Source organism: Gallus gallus, chromosome 9, assembly GCF_016699485.2.
Source record: "Gallus gallus isolate bGalGal1 chromosome 9, bGalGal1.mat.broiler.GRCg7b, whole genome shotgun sequence".
NCBI classification, from domain to species: Eukaryota; Metazoa; Chordata; class Aves; order Galliformes; family Phasianidae; genus Gallus; species Gallus gallus.
In genome coordinates this window covers 12931457-12947600 of record NC_052540.1, presented here as the reverse complement: position 1 = coordinate 12947600, position 16144 = coordinate 12931457, and the positions used below count along the sequence as shown (strand labels likewise).

At 41.8% G+C, this 16144-nt stretch overlaps 1 protein-coding gene across 2 annotated transcripts in view; it reads right to left on the bottom strand.

The window, feature by feature from the left end:
- MB21D2 (Mab-21 domain containing 2) overlaps positions 1-15927 on the bottom strand; it is an 81841-nt gene extending 65914 nt beyond the window's left edge. The window contains exons 1-2 of one of the 2 annotated variants that reach the window (XM_046898515.1): positions 15804-15927; positions 13886-14063 (exon numbers count right to left, since the gene is read on the bottom strand). The gene's annotated coding sequence lies outside the window, so the exon portion shown is untranslated. Of the gene's footprint in view, positions 1-13885; positions 14367-15803 lie in introns of those variants that run through there. The other variant, XM_040705799.2, reaches the window with a different exon arrangement.
- Between the last annotated feature and the right edge of the window lie 217 nt (positions 15928-16144).

The following is a 16144-nucleotide window of genomic DNA, read 5'->3' as shown; positions in this document are numbered from 1 at the left end:
GCAACGTCTACATGCTGCTTCTGCAGCTACTTTGTCATTAGATATGCTCATTTCCCAGGTGGGTGTGTGATTTTCCATCTCTCTGGGTTAGGAAAACAATGTGATTATACAATGAATTCAAGCCTGCTGTGTTTCAGAGAGAGGAAGTATATAATACTGTAATACTGCACTTGTAAATGAACGTTATATTGCCATTTCATAGGCAACACTATCAATTTCTCTTTGGTAGGAATTATTTCTTCAGCATTTCAAGAGTTCCTTCCCTTATTCTTAGCTCTTAAAGCTCAGCATGAATCAGTACTGGTGTGAACACTGCAAAAAAAAGTATCTCCACTAGAAACACAGAAGCAATTGGTCATCCTTCTTACTCACATCTATCCAAGGAACCAGACTATTTGCAATGGTGACCACAGAAAAAAAAGCGTAATCTGTCAACAGATTTTCACTTTTATGCAGGTTTTTTTTTTCTTTCCATTTAATTTTCATTTTCTTTCCACTTTTTTCACCTTGTAGTTGACTGTGACTTTGCACAGAGGAGATCTCATATTTAAAACATAAATCTGTGAGTCTTGGATTTTACTGTAAAGCCATGCAGAACTTTCTTATTTCTAAGGTTTGCCCATTAAAATTTCACAGATGGGAAATTTTAGCATTAGATTTATGCAGACCTGAGCCATAAACAATCCCTCTGGATTGGAAAGGCCCTGGTTTTCACAGACACTACTCAGAAAGCCTTTAGGCTTTAAATGCCCATAGCTGAGAAATGGAAATTAGGCAGTTAGTTGCTGGTTGCAAATATGCCATATCTGTTCTGCTTTGCTTACCTTCTGCTGGGCTAGAGGACCACAGAACCAGGGAGACCTTGAATTTGGATTGAGAGCTCACTTCAGCACTTCTCTGAGGACTGCTGTTCATATGAAAGGGTACTGTGCTTTGGGAAGGCATGGCCATCCAAACCTTATGCAAAAGTTTAAGTGTACCCCCTTTCATCAGTCAGATCCCAATTGAGATGGCAGGGTGAGTTCCACAACTCACATTCCTCTCTGCAGATTTTGCTTACATCTCAGACAAAATCCTTTCCTCCCCTGCTCCATCAGGGCACCCGTCATTGCTTCTTTAGAAAACAGAACCTCTTCCCTGCAGTACCCCACACTCCCGCCTCATATGTATGTGTGAGGATTTTCTAATTGCCTCCTTCATTAAGAAGCAGCGAAGGTCTCCTCTCTGTGTCCCAGCAACAGTGACTTCCAGCTTTCCCCAACAAGGCTAACATGATACTGAGTCTCATCAGTCCTGCAGGCTCTGTGGGTGGCATTTATTTCATTTTCCTGCAGATACCCCCTATGGTCTTTTCAGCCATCCCCTCAAAGGTACTGTGATAACCGGACTCCTCTAGCTCTAAGTGGATCATTTCCTCTTTCATTTGTCTCATCTCACAGATGCCTGAAGGTCTGCTCACATTTATTTTAGGCTCTCACAGAGCAGATTTCCCTGTTTCAGTTTGATTTACCATCATTCCCAGACAATTTATGTTTCCCCATCTTAGGGCGACCAGTTCTTGGATTACATGAAAGGCACAGCTCAGGCCTCACAGTCAAAAATTCTGAGTAGAATATTACTCCCTACACTCTTCTGTAACCGAAGGAGCAAGGGAGAGTTGCTCCCTCCCCCTCCTTGTGCTTTAGGATGGGGATTATGGTGTCTAAGGAACCATGAAGGAGAAACTCGACAGTATTTCTAGTCTTCTCTGCAGCCTGTTCTTGCCACTGTCCTGACAAGCGTAAATCATGTTTCAGTGTAAATCTGGACCCAGTACATCTGTCATGTTCTGGTGGCAACGTTGGCTAGGCTGTCTGTAAATCCACTGAGAATAATGTATTTGTGCTGCAGGATGACATCCCATAATGAGATTGCGATATTCCATAGCCCATGATTTGCTATTTGTGACAAAGATAGATTTCATGAACAGCAAGGCTGCCAGGAGCCCTGCTGGGCTTGGGGGACGTTCATAAACTGGAGGGCTTTCTCACCTATGCAACCATAACTCAGGTACATGGGTGACAGTTTTTAGTGCTTCTTAGACTGATCACTAAACACAACTGGAGACACAGATGCATCCAAAACACAGCACAATAGAACTAACAAGAGAAAAGCACAGTCCAGAACCATGTATATTTACCAACCAGCCTGTCGTATCGATCCGAGTACATTTAATATAACAAGTATAATAGTAAAAAAATCATTTCCATGTCTAGAGCAACCCTGTTCTCCTCAGCGATTTAGACGATTAATCCCCTTTATAATGAAATTCTGCTTCTTTCTTTGCTCCCAATTGTAGTTTATTTATGGAAAGCTTAAAAAAAAAATCTTCATCCTTATTTGTGGAAATACACATATGCCACATTCTTCCCTTCTGTGCTGTGAGCAGAATTTGTACAAGAGTGCATTTATGCACATGTACAAATCTGCAGATAACTTCTTAGCTAACAATACCATTTACACCTAAATTATTTCTCCTACCTCATTAGGAACTACAGTGTAAGCAATACTTGAGACGAGGTAGCTAAGCACCTTCAGCACAGAAATTAAATAAATGGATGAATGTATTAAACAAATTCTGCAGAAGTTGTGCTGGCATTAGGAAGGTTTTAGAATACGTTGGCAAAATTTGTGGTTTAATGGCCTTTTGGCAAAGCATGTCACAACAAAATCTGGAAGTTGTATAGCAAAAGACACCACCAGCTACCAAGGAATCAGCACCAAGAGAAACTACGGATTCATCCTACTTCATAGGCACTGAGAAAATGTCCTTTTTATTTTCACTTGAACTGAGCTTTAACAGTGCTACGGCAGATTGCAATTTGAGGAAAAGGAGAATCAGGCCCATAGTTCAGAGGGGACTTAAATCTGCTCAAACTTAGTAAAGTAGATGAATGGATACATTTATCTCATTCTACAAAAGCAGATTCAGAAGTGCTGTTTTACTCAATGCCAAACAGCTAAGAGGAAAATTGTTAAAACTCAGCCTCTGTATGGAGTCTAGCAGAATTTGGAACTCTGCCTAGCATCACTCCTGTTTCTCTGGTGCTGAGATCAGCTGTCTTGTCTTTATTTAGTCCTTTTAAATGACTATTTTATCTTACTAGACTTCTTGTTCTCCTTCATTTACATCGAAGTATGTACAAACATGGAAAAGTACTTCATATAAGTCTATACAATTAAATAGAAGACAGAATATAAAGTAAATTCCAAATCCCTTATAAATCCTGAACAGCCCAGGGCAAGGGAAATGGATGGAGTGATGGCTAAGTTACTGGAAGCCTTCTTATTCTGAACTGGAAGTTGAGTTACAGTCATTGCAAAGCTGATGCTGCCTGGTCTGTTAGGGAGTTGTACTTAGTTGCACTTAGGGTGTGCTTCTAAGCCTAATTTCCCATAACTGGATCACAGACATCTCATTTTACAGGCAGGTAAAAATATCAAAAAGCAAAGAGGAGTAAACTGTGGTCATATAAACATGCCTATGACATCCCAGTGTCTCCCATGCCTGTCCTAACAGTCTCATTGAGCTGGTAAACCTGAAGGCACTGCATCTGGTCTGGGTATGGTAAATTCATGCACACAAGTAAACATGTTTCTGTTGTTTATTTCCTATGCTTCCCACATTCACATATCTCAGTCACCCATCATAATAGCTGACCAGGGCTGGAGATGAGAAAGAGATGGGTGCTTACACATGAATCAGTACAATTTGCTGCCACCTCCCAGGGCTGTCCCATAGATGTGTGCATCCAGAGTCAAATCCCACAGTGGGAGGAGGGGATGGGGCATCCCTGACATCAGCAGTGCTGTCTCCTGAGCCACAGTGTGTGCTTCACTCGTTCTCTATAGCCTCAATCAGGCAAAGGGCTTGTAAAATGGCGTAAACGAAGCATTGATGAGGTTTAACATAAAAGGTAGAATCAGGCCAGTAAAGCTGAGCATTTAAATCCAGCAGGTCACTGATTCTTTTGTGCTGATCTGAACCGGCATAATCAAAACCTGGCTGGGTTCCACTTGTGGTCTCTCCATCATACATTACTGACCATCTGAAATTCCCTCAGTTCAGGGAATACACCCACCCCCTCCTGCCCTGATCTCTGAAGGAACAGTTAGTTTGAATAATAAAACCCTTTTTCACAGCATTCTCTGAGAAATTCCAAATGCCAGAAACTTCACTTCACTACATACGATCTCAAGCCATTCACTTAATGACTGAATATCTCAGTACTGTTTACAAATTAACACTTACGTTTCTGCCTTTTAGAAAAGCTCAGCATAGTGAGACTGCAATGACAACAGAAACTGTATCCAAGAGACACTATCTACAAGCATGAGCCTATCTGGAAAGCAGAGGCTTATACAGATCCTGGGTGTGGTTTCAAGCCATTGTCTGCATGAAGTCCACTAGGTTTTGCAAAGGAACAATGGAAGAGCTTTATTTGTGTGCTTTGTGACCCATATTTCAGGTTTATTAATATCAAGGGACAGAAGCTTCCCCTTGCACTACTGATCTTCAGCAAAATATCATGCCTACTAATGCTAAAAACATAATGCCTGATTTATTGCTAGGATCTAGAAAAATGCCTCTCCACTGATATTTTCCTTCCTATCCAGATCTGTTCCTGACACTGGTTTCTGCTGCCTATGTGGAAATGATATTGTGTTGGTATACACTAAGAGATAGAGGTTTGGTAGCCAAAGTTGGATCTTCTTTTTCAAAACCTTCTGTTTTGCAGAAAAGAAGAAAAATGAGCACCAAATATTAGAAAACAATCTCAGGAACAACAACAACAAAATAGAATACTGCTGAGGACGTCATGGAATACTTTGAGCCTCCATTTTGCAGTTAGGCCCTCCAATTTCTATATCTGATCAATATGTTGCCCTAAAGCTTTGTAGTAGATAACTTTGAAAATTGTTCCTTTTTTTTTCATCTATAAATGGTTGCAAAAATAATGCAACATTTGGAACAATATCTGAGTTTTTATACATATATATATATATTAATTTTAAATCAGGTTTCACTAGACTGCTTCACATATTTGGCTTCATGTGTTCTCATCTCCACTCTGATAGCTCAGCATGGGTGTGCAGGATCTGTCCTAATCAGACAATGAGAACAGTGGGAAGGGAGGGCAGTGAGTGCTAGCCAGGCTAGAATAGAAGGCAATTTGGAATGATGAGACAAGTGAATTAACTAGATGCCTCAGTAATATCAGCAGCAAAATGGAACTGACAGATACATTGCTATGGTAGCAACATTAGTGACTTTGTTGGGATAACTGCATGCCGATCCCTCAGACATAGTTTTCCATGCTGTTTGCAGGCCCAAGAAAATAGTAGTTTATCAGTGACATATTCTGCTTAGATCTGTGAAGTTTTCTCAACAGCTACAAACATTTGTGATCCTTGTCATCAGTGACACCTCTGTCTGCAGAGAGTTGTTACGTGGCAAGAAGCACTGAACAATTTGTCAGGTCCCAGGGCAGGGCAGTGCCAGGTCGGCAGGCCTGAGTCTCCCAGAAGACTTCTGCCAATTGCACTGGGACCTATGCCTGCCTGCGTCAGCACTTAATTCACCCTCAAAATAGCCTAATGATGGGCTGAATTTGTTCTTAGTGCAACTCTCTTGACTTCAGCACAGCATCCTTTGCAGTGAATTCATCCTGACACACTCATATTGTGCAGCCAGGCACACCAGAGGAGGCTCTGGTTGGCAGACCATCATCAAATCCCATTTCAAGTAACCCAGCCAGGCTGCTGCCAGCAGTTTGGAGCAAGGAGAGAGGCTGCATGCCAAAGCCATCTCCTGCAGAATTGTATTTTCCTCCCTATTATTTAGCTATACTGATACCAACAAATGTGTTTTTGAATCTTTAATTTCTGCTGCTTGGGGCTACAATATCAGCGTTCAAAGCAACATTTGCCTTCTGATTAAATACCCAGACTGTTATCCATAGAGATCATAGTTCAGACTCCTGCAGCTTTTGCTGTGGCCACAACCAGAACCAGGACTGCTATGAAGGGGTGTGTGCTGGTCTGGGATCACGTCTTCTCTCCAGGTGCCATTTGTACCAGCGGCTTCAAGAGGCACTGCTGCTTTCCTCTGCACAGCAAGATTGTGCTCCTGGACTTGAGTGTCATAGTTTCTACCTTAACAAGAGAGGGACAAGTAGAATCTGTCCCAGTCTGTCAAGCAGATGCTAAGTAAGAGATGTAAAGTCATTTACTTCTCTATAAAATTCTAGTACAAAGTAGATAAATGAATAAAAATCCCCTCTCAGCATTCTCTTCTCCAGGTCTCTCAGCCTTTCCTCATACAGGAGATGCTCCAGGCTCCTCATCATCTTTGTGGCCCTCTGCTGGATTCTCTTCATAAGTTCTCTGTCTTTCTGGAACTGAGGACACCAGAACTGGACAGATGTGGCCTCACTAGGGCAGAGTAGAGAAGGAGAATCACCTCCCTCAACCTTCTGGCCAGTCTTTTTAATGCCTCCCAGAATACTATTGGCCTTCTTGGCCACAAGAGTAGGCTGCTGCCTCATGGTCAGCCTACTCTACAGCCAGGTCCATCCCTGTTGATCTTCTCTCCAGGAGGTCAGCCTCTAACCTGTACTGACATGTACAGTTATTCTTCCCCACCTGTAGGACTTGTTGGAAGTCATAGGAAAGTATTAGCAACAAAGTGTCTTGGCATTCCTGTAACAGCCCAACTGGTGCCTGGGTCACAGGAGACAGACTTGGTAGAGAGAAGTTTCCCTTTGATGAAAGAGTGACGCTTCATCTTCTCTGCTTCTTTTCAGAGAAGGACTCACAGAACCTCTATCTCCACGATTGCCTAGTTGCTGTGATTCCAGAGGGACTCTGTCATTTTTGCAACTTCCTCCAGGTCTGCATTCTTATTTTCTATTGCTGGAAAATAGAGACCTGGGAGACAGCCCAGACATCCTGAATTGTAGCAGTAGGTGTCTAAAACCCTGCTCCTGAATTCTTGACAATATTCTACAAACACTGCCTTCTGTGAACCACAGGTCTTAACTGAGACAACATTGTTTGCTGTCTCCTTCTGATCTGTATTCAGATTTTCTGTGCTCATGAATGCAGCAGAGCAGTCAGAGTACATTCCCCAGGGACTATTCTGGAAGCTGTACCTTGGAGCCTGTGATTCAGAAGAAGGCAGTAACATACAATTTGATCACTGGGCTGAGCTCTGATCTGTTCTGCTCTATTTAGAAGTCTTCATTTTTCTCTCTACATTTTCATTTTTTAATCATTTACATTTAAATTTAGCTGTGGTTTAATAGAGTGCATTTTAGCTGGGAGAAATATTACTCTCTGGTACTGCAAGTATGCAAGCAACGTTGAAGCTATACAGAAACTTAGTCATAAGTACATCTACTTCTAGATAAACAAAACAGTGATTTAAGACAAACACAGCAGTAATTTACAAGCTTGTAAGGCTTAACTGTACTCAACGTCACAGCTCAAGTACTCGACTATACTCAACGTTCACAGCTAACTGAAACACGAGAGGGAAGGGCTAGTGAGGAACAGAAGGAAACAGAAAGCCAGCTCCACTGAATCTGCTGCCTTCTGCGTTCTATGGACCAGAAAGAACTGAAATGTGTTGAAATCCAAAAAGGCCGTTTGGAGTTTTGTTGTTGTTGTTCTGGGAGCAGCCTTTCAGAGGATAACGAACACCAAGGCTGGCTCCTAGCTTTTCCGCAGCCCCTGCTGATTGCCGTCCAGCTGCTGTCACCTCTTTGCAGGGCTGACACGATGCCACCTCCCGGTGCAACCGCGCAAGAGCAGTGTGGCTACTGAAAGACAGGGAGGAACGACCTCAGCAGTCCTTAAATTAAAACTCTAGATAGAGGGGGCAAACGAGTCTGCACTAGAACAGTAAGAGCTGTGGGGCTAAATTAACTCCATTGGAATAATCTCCAATTTGTCTAAAATTACAGTCAGAAGATGAAATGGCAATAGATATTTGGAGGCATTCAAGGCCAGGCTGGATGTGGCTCTGGGCAGCCTGGTCTGGTGGTTGGTGACCCTGCACATAGCAGGGGGGTTGAAACTCGATGATCACTGTGGTCCTTTTCAACCCAGGCCATTCTATGATTCTATGATATTTCAGGATTTCAAATGTGTTTTGTCATAGTCTGAGACCAGCAGAAAGGAAGGTTACATTTACCTGGAGAATAGCCTCCTGCAAATAGTTCTTGAGCAGTTAAGCAGGCTTGAGCTGCTGAAAAAATGTACCGGTCTGTTACAGACTGGCAAGTTTGGACTCCCTTCTTTTCCCATCCCTCTGTCAGCACTTTGAGGCATCCCTTTGGTCAGTCAGAGTATGTGGGGAGATCACAGCTAAGTTGGAACTGCACTTGAATTCCTCTTACATCTTTGTTACTATGAGACTTCACCTTCTGATGCAGAGGAGGTGGCTGTTTCAGTGCATCCTCATTTCTCTGCTATGGATGAATTCTCTGCCTTCTTATCCTCCATGATGATGCAGTGGAAGCTGTGTACAACCACACTCCCATACTGCAGCATCAGCAGGTCTGGATGAGGTTGGGACAATCACATGCCATTTTTAAATAGTGGCTTGCTTTTGCCATCTCATTATTATGCAAAATACATTAATTGGAGGGTTGTTGAGCAGGGTTTAGTTGAGAGAGCTGATGATTCCCACTAGGGATCCAAGATACAAATTTTCTGACTATGTACATGCATCCTCTGCCAAGGGCTTATACAGCTAGCACTTCCTTATGTCTACAACTTTCTCTCAGAGAAAAATGTATTCTAACAAGCAACCCTTAATCTTGCAACTGCTTCTACACAGAAGCCTTAGAATAAAAGTTCCTGCAGTATAACACTTTTGAAATGTATGTGTCAGGAGTGATAAATAAAGCTTGGAAAACAAACTGGTTTCGGTTGGATGCATTCAGATATTCCTTCTGATTTACTTAACATACATCTTCAGCCCAGTCTGTCTGAACAGAGACTGACTTAATGAAGCCCAAAGATGTAAGACTTTAAGATCTTTTTTTTTTATATAGCAGATTAAGCAGAAACAAAACTTCTGTGGGGTGGTAAGCACCAGGCAACAGAAGAAACATCTCTACATGCCTCAATTCATTGTATAGCAGCCATATGGCAAGGTTTGTAGTTTATGAACAGATAGATTTTTTTTTCAGAAGTTGTCACGCAGGAAATCCCTGAGAATCCTCACAGCAGAGACAGGTGGCAGAGAGCTGCTGCACTGCATATGCCGCTGTTACAGTAGAAATACCTGCCATGAGCTGCAGCTGCATGTCCCACAGTAGTGACCAGTTCATGCCTACCTAACCTTCTTATTCCCTGCTATGTAGTCCTGCTCTCTGGTTTGGGTCATCTTCAGGGTAGACAGGGATTTAAGTTGGGAGCACCTTCAGCTTCATGCACTGAATAACTTCTCCTGTTTAGGGGATGCCATCTCTTACTTCCTCATAGTCATCATTTACTGATAGGCAGTGCCAGCTTGTCTTTACTCCTCCTGTGGCTTGAATAATCATGTATTTATGGAACAAGACAAACCCAACTTACATATTACTATTTGTTTGACTGTGAAAATAAGTTCTTCACACTGAATGACCTGTGGTCTTCCCCACCCACAGGCAGAAGCCTCACCCAAAATATAACTCATGTTTATTGTACTGTCAATCTGTGCAGTCTGGTTTGACTGAGGGAGGAACTGATGGGCAAAGGCAGGGCTCTCCATAGTTCTTTCAATTCCTCAATGTGTAGATTTAGGGAGGGAATGTTTTTTTGATCACTGCTGTTGTGATACATCAGCAGAAAGGGGCTCTGTAAGGAAGGATGGATCAAGCCCTGAAGGTTTATTAGGTTGAAGTCAATGAATAAACTGTACCTAGCAGCAAACTGGAAACCAGTGCATTTATGAAGTCATGACCAGCTGCAGCAAAGTTGCATTAGTCAGACACGGATTTATTGCCACCCACAGACTGTGCGGCTCTGCTGAGGTCAGATAAACTGTAGTACAAAAGTACATTGACAGAAAGGCTGTACCCACAGACCTCGCAGTTCTAACATGCAGATGAGAGACAGAAAGGATTTGTGGAGCAAAGGCACCTCCAGATTTTATCCTGCAGCTCAGAGCCTTGAATCACCTGATAACAGTCAGCACTGCTAAAAATCACTATTTGGACAGGGTAAAGCAGCACCTTACAACATTTCCTTGAGCTAGCACACTTTTCTCTCATCCTGACTTTCCAGATCTGTCCTATGTGAGCACGCCAAGATTGCTTCTAGACTGAGATTGGTGAGACAGCCAGTCTGGCTCTCCATACTCCCCTTTCACTGAATTTCTTTGTATTGGGGTTTGTATGACCAAGCCAGCATTCGGATCTACACTAGAGCATCCATCCATCACTATCTGAGTAGGTTTCAAGAATTAGGGCTTTTTCTTGCTGTGACTTCTGGCTTCTTTAACTGAAGTTAAGCTTTCAAGCTGGTCTCTAAGGAAGAGGGATGTATTTCATGGTTGAAGATCTGACAGATGGAAATACCTAGCTGCAATTACTTCACCATTAACTTATTTTTGTCTGAGTGAGATTAAACTTCTTTGCTGGGAACAGCTGGGCAATAAAACTTTGATGCTCATTCAGCAATCACCATAATAAAATTAGATAGTATGAACACATTTCATTCCTCAACAGCACCCATCACCAAGCACAACACTCAAAGAATCTTTTTTCCTCATCTCTTTGTAACAGTCTTGGATAAAAAGTTTATTTTCTTCAAAGTTTAATACCCTTTTAGAAATGTATGGAAATTTCCTATGTTATCTTCTATGCAGCATGTAAAAGAATTTATAAAATACACATGAATTCTGTTATATGTATAGGTACATGTATGTATGTATACTACAGATTACTATAGAAATTACTAAAAAATATTTTATACTTTTCCATTCCTAGATGATATTTTATGTAGAATCTTCCATCTATATACATCTCAGAGCACGTCTATCTAATTGAGACTAGATTTTACCCAAAGGTTTCAGGTAGAGCTATTGAGCTGAGATGATTCCACTTGAGGACCTTACCATGACATACCTGGAAATGCTGAAAAGATATTTAAACTGGCTAAACTACATCATCCATCACTGTCCATTTTGGATGAGTAGAGGCTGTCTGTTATACCCCTACTTTGCTTCAGTAACCTAACAACCACACAGCCTCAAAGCTTTCATTTCCTAACAATAAAGTTACCATTATTTTTTATAAGTTTTCACTTGCTCCATGCTCCAAGTCATAGAATGTCAAAGGGCAACATTTAAGATAATCATGCTACTACAGAGAATTCCTTTTATCTTTGTACTTTCTACAGATGCAATCCAAGGCAATTAGAGAATTTGACTCAGGGAACATCGACACAATGCAGGGCAGAGATATGTGGTCTGCTGTTGATTCACCCTATACTCTAGTTTTCCTAATGCAAACAAACTAAAAAAAAAAAGAGAGAGAGATTAGGAACAGCTTTAAGAACTGAGACAACCGTTACAGCAGTTAGGGTGTTTCAATTCTTTGAATCCACTAGAGAAAATGTTAAGCAACAGGGAAGAGTTAAAATGCTAAGTATTTAAAAGGGAAACTTTGCACTATCTTCAATTACTAGTGATGTGGCCATCCCAGATCATTTGGGCTGACACATTCCATTGTATTATGAGCCTCAGCTTTGGTTCTTATGGTATGCTCCAGCCAAAACACTGGTCAGGTGGAAGAAACTCCCCCAGAGTGAGATTATAATTCTATTTGGACTGTATTTTTTAAATTCTAGTGACCTTTTCTACACTAGAGGCTGGTATTCTCTTTCCCTTTTTTTAAAAAAAGTGCTTATAATTTGCTTGAGAGGAAATACAGTTATTAGAGCACTGCTTATTACTTGAAGAACCTAATTTCTGACCAGTATACAGTTTGACCAGATTCCTCTAAGCAAATTACTTATTCTGACTACATTAAGTGCATCCAGCAAGTTCCAGCCCAACTCTGTTGGAGTAAAGTTTCATTTACCCAACACCAAAAAATGTTGTTAGGGAATAAGCATGTAAGTTATGATGAAACAGATACAGCGTACCACCTCCCAAGGATGGCATAATGAAACAGAGACCAGCATAGCAGTAGGAAAGGAAAGGGAAAGGAGCAGGAGTTGGAGATAGGATTGTTTAGAAATAGTAGGGACAGAATCAGAGGTCTGGGAATCCCAGGGAAAGAGCAAAAGAAATGCGTATTTGGGAAGAAATGGGGGTAGGGTATGGGAAAGGAGTCTGGGACTGGTATAAGGTAAAGTTCTGAGGGAGTAACTTGAGGCAGGGTGGAGAGAAGGGTAGAATGTGGCTCAAGCACAAAGAAGGTGGGATGACATTACACTGCCTGAACTCTGCTCCCAGCAAACAGCAATGAAAGTAATGGCAGAGTAAATAGATAATCTGCAAGTACTTGACCAGAGAAAGGGTAAGAAACTAAATAATAATAATAATAATAAAAAATCCACCAGCAACACTGTGATGCAGCAATACGTATCTGTCCCACCTCATCAGTAACTTAAAGGTATCACAACAAGAGAACATGAAGTACTTCTCTCTTTGGCATGGTACCATACAAGAGGAAAACGTGACACAAGTTTCTGCTATACACAGACCTTTGTTTTAACCACCTTTCCTTTCTTCCCCCAAACAAATAATAAACAAAAAATGTCAACATACTTCACAGTCTTGTACAATTTATAAAATTGAAGACTGTAACTTTATAGTGACAGATTTTAAAAGTATTCTTCTTTAGTTTGGACTCATTCTCCATTGAGATTCAAATGCATTATCATGTATTATATATTTAGCCATGTTTTCCAATATTCTAAGTTTCTATCTGTTCTCTTCCAACCACATCCATATTTTCAAGAACTTTCTTGAAACGTTGACTCCAGGCTAAAATAACACACTCCAAATAAGCAAATCAGCTTAGCTGACTATAGCTCCCTATACGTCTCAGGATTTCCCTTAAAATCGTATCAACTCCTCCATTCATGATATTGAATTCTGCTGACCATTCACTGTGAACACCACACCCAGTATTTCAGACAACTCCCTTTTTTCTGTCATCATCCTGTAAGTACTGACTGTATTTTGGTAACAGAAGTATGACTGTATATTTGCTTAAGCGAATGAGCATGCATATTACTAGCTCTGCAGATTCCTGCACCGCTGTTCTACAGTCTTCCTTATCTAACATATTCATAAATCCTTGTTTCCTGGACACCTCGTCAGTCACAACTTTATGGTGCACTCCAAATCATTGCTCAGAATACTAAAGACTGTACGCCCATGAGCTAAGTCTAAGCCACTTAAGGGAAATACATCCACTCTGTGATAACCCCTTGTTTAAAAGCTCCCTTATGTGACTTAACAAGTAATAGAGCTGGAAAAGGAACTGCTCAACAATTAAAACTTGGCCCCACAGAAACATTTTGTGTAGCGCATAGGATGAGGCTTTGATAGAGGACTGCATTTGCTTCAGACTTTACTGGATGCCACATAGGGACCATAGAAGTATCTACATTTAAAGTACTTATTCAGGTACTTCCAGCATGCAAATGATCATACAAAGAAACATTTAGATGTCAGACTTAGAGATGCAGAGTGTCTCTTTGCAAACATCCTTAAACATTTCTTCTACAATCTAAGACATCAGCATGTCTTCAATTGAAGGACCATGGCACAGTTTGACAGTGGCACTGCCACTGGCTGTGTTGACACTGACAAACACCCCCCTCTCCATGCTCTTACCTTTGTTTTATTTATTTTTTATTCTGAAGCTTCATTATTGTCTATGGTCTCCAGAATTAGCAGAGGTGACAAAGGTTAGCAGGAACAGCATCAAAGAAGTGGACTAGTGAAATCATGGTCTTTCTTCAGTTACTGGCTTCAGTCTTGACGTCAGCATTTGACTCCATGGATGTGGCTTCTGTCAAGGAAAATTATGCGTGAAACTCAGCCTTAAAATTTAGAGGAAACAGAAGACTGCCTAAAGATATGCACAAATGAGAAAACATAACTATTTCCCTAATGTTATAGAAGTTTATCCTCAGTTTCATAGCATTCCATGACTGCAATCAGCAAAATGCTGAAGAAGCCTCAAAGCCAATTGCAGCTTCACATAGGTTCCCTGAGACGCATAGGGCCTGGCAGAAAACACCATTAAATTGGTCACTGAATCAGATCTGAACGGCAACAGTTTGGTTCAAACCTTAGTCTGCATCTCATAGAGAAGGAATCAAAAGGAAAAGGCCATAAAATCCACCTGATTGTCTCAACCTTTGAGACTGCCCACGCTTTTCAGGCTTACATGAACCAAACTATGACATGAAAATCTAACGGGATACCAGAAGCAATAATTCCTGATTTACTCATTTTATCTGCAAATACTGAAGCAGCTGACAAATTTGGACGTATATCAAGATAAAGTGACTTGTGATAAAGAACTCATTCACAGGGTGAATAGCAGGTTGAGCTCAACTGCAGTAAGCTAACTGTTGGGCCCTGCTGTCCTTCCAGCACATATCACAGCTTCAAATGCCAGGGGTGGTGACGATGGAATTTGGACTTGAGGAAGAAATAACTGCTGCGGTGCTTGCGAAAAAGCCAATCCCCCAACCAGCTGAACTAATACAATAGATAAAAGCCAGACCAGACCCAGAAACAAAACTGAAGATCAACACTAGTGTGAACAAAACATTGCTATCACATTACTGCAAGAGCTACCAGAATGGATACTCTCTGTGCACACAGCAGAGAGGATTGTTTTTTTTTACCCATTATGCAATCTGTGGAGGATTTTGCCTTCTTATATTTCATTGCCAAACAACATAAACCTATTTGAAAACTGTGAAAAATAGAATATCAATAACCAAACACTTCAGCAAGCACCTTTTCTCTCTCTTCCCTGTACTCAGTTCACACCAAACACCCGTTTCCCACCACCCTCACCTCCATATCCCTTACTCACGCTGTGAGCGATTCTCTGTTCCCGCCTAATTTGCCCTGTGAGGAGATGGGCTGCGTGGGAGGCCAAAGTGCTGCATGCTATGGTTTCCTTCCACCACCCCACCATAGCGATCTCCTTGTCTTCCCTTCTGAAGAAGTTTTTGCAGCTCAGGCTATCCCCTAACAGCTCCTGTCAGCAAGGGCACTAGCAGACCCCTAGCTGCAGCCAGGTCCCTCACATAGCCACTGAGCTGCTCTGACCAGCGCAGGGCTCTTCCTGACACTGATCTGTGGGGGTCACAACGAGGCCTGGTGAGGGGAAGCAAATTCAGACACAGTCATGGGATGGGAACGCCCAGCTGGGCAGAACAGGGCTGTGGCACAGCCACAGCACAGCCCCAGGTGGAGCTGGAATGGGGTTGCTAGTCCCACAGACAGAGTCCCCAGCCAAGAATGCTCATGGCTGGTAGACACCCTCCTTACCCACCCCCCAACACTCAATTTTTACGTCAGGTTTAAAGTAGCAAAACCCCACTTATCACCAACTCCTGCTCCCCATGTCTCTGGAACACCTCTCAGCCCACTGATGGGCAGTGGAGAACATCCTGCACTAGGCCACCTGTTTAGCACCATGAATCCCAGAAGCAATCCACTCCCCTCATCTCACCAATTTTGCATTTAGAAAAACCAGGCAAAGTCTGGCATTGTCCCAGCTACCTACCTTTAAGAGAGAAACCTCACTCTCCACTGCACTTTCCAATGCATAGTTTTATTTCCTAGACAGTTAGCATTCTGTAATTAGAGCTCCTGAAAGTTTTAAGTGTTGCTTCCCTCCTCAGGTACCCATTACCCCCACTGCTGCCACTATTTCACTTCAGTGTTTTACAACTCAGGTGAATGCTTTTAACCTGGTAATTCTTCCTGTGGGCCTGCTCTTTTTCTGTAAAAAAAAATTAAACACACCTGTACCAAAAAGATAGACTGACTAGGATAGAAGAGTTCACTAAGGAGATGTTTGATATGAAGACTCAATTTCTTTTCTGCTGTGACCTCTTGCATGTC